The 1,221-nt window shown below is 32.5% G+C and overlaps 1 long non-coding RNA gene across 1 annotated transcript in view; it reads right to left on the bottom strand.

Moving 5' to 3' along the window:
- Window positions 1–138, bottom strand: part of LOC105271753 (uncharacterized) — a 1,032-nt gene extending 894 nt beyond the window's left edge. Inside the window, exon 1 of the long non-coding RNA XR_892683.1 lies at window positions 50–138. This is a non-coding gene — a long non-coding RNA (uncharacterized lncRNA). The remainder of the gene's footprint in view (window positions 1–49) is intronic.
- Between the last annotated feature and the right edge of the window lie 1,083 nt (window positions 139–1,221).

Below are 1,221 nucleotides of genomic sequence, written 5' to 3'. Positions count from 1 at the left end.
AAAAAATTCTAAGTCCACAATCGATTTTTTCTAAGTCCGAACTGGTTACTTTTAATTTGATTCGCGGAGCTCTTCTGAGCTTGTGACCGGCGATTCTGAGCGTTGACGTTGAACTGACTGTTTGCTCTGGCGTCGGAAGGTACCTCGACTGAAAAAACGACTCGCACGGAGTTTCTGCGGCGCGCAGGAGTGGGAGTACCACGTTGAAGGGTAAGACTTGCTGCCTGAGAGTGGGGATCACGCGTTGAGCTTGACCCTATGTATTGGGTATAGCGTATAGCTAATACTGTGGTACCCACTACGCCTTTACAATTTGATATTTTTACATTTTTTGATTTTCTAAAATTATTTTCGTTATTTCATGTATTAAAATTTTCGGTTTTGAGCAATTTTTATGCTTGATTGTCACTATGGCTTAAATAGTTCCTTATGGTGTCCTTATGGTACTGCAATTGTTCATTTTTGTCTATTGATTTTGGTTTTTGAATTTTTTTGCAAAATTCATTTTTGATTCTATTTTTATGCTTGTAACATGATTCTGATGATAAAACCTTTTTCCGATGTGTTATAACATTTAAATTGTTAATAACAATCTCAATTGTTAATTTAGGCGAATTTCTCCTCACGTGTCTGAAAGACTTTGATTTATCATAGTTTGACACAAATTTTCAGATTTTTATCTCTGCAATCTTTGGAGATATTTGCAATTGAATATTTGACCTTGAAAAAAGCGTCTATTAGCTTTTTCTGCCATATTTTATAACTTCAAAAATCCAAATTACCGCTTGTTGCATTGGGCATTTGGTCAAATATTTTTTAGTGTTTTTTGTTTTCAAATATGTATGTTTGTTTACATGTTATTACAGCTAAATGTTAAAATTGTCCATTGACCTGATTTTCGACATTTTTCTATTCGCACCTTTTCAATACTTTTCTTCATATTCATTTTCTCTGTATTAAACTTAATTTAGTTCATATTTTTCCTGAATTTTTCCATCGCAATTTTATTGACATGTTAATAAACAACAATGTTGTCTTTTGACAATTTGAATATTTTCTGTGATAACTTTGTAGCTCTTGATTTATAGAACATTTTTGTCTTTAAACATTTTTCGATATTTCCCATAGGAAAGTGTGCAAAAATTCCAAAAGTTTGATCAATCACACAGATATACACTCTGAGTGTGTGCGTAAGTTTTTACAGAATTCGTATCTTTTTTG

Source organism: Fopius arisanus, unplaced genomic scaffold (genome assembly GCF_000806365.1).
Source record: "Fopius arisanus strain USDA-PBARC FA_bdor unplaced genomic scaffold, ASM80636v1 scaffold00123, whole genome shotgun sequence".
NCBI classification, from domain to species: domain Eukaryota; kingdom Metazoa; phylum Arthropoda; class Insecta; order Hymenoptera; family Braconidae; genus Fopius; species Fopius arisanus.
This window is presented reverse-complemented; position numbering and strand designations above follow the sequence as displayed.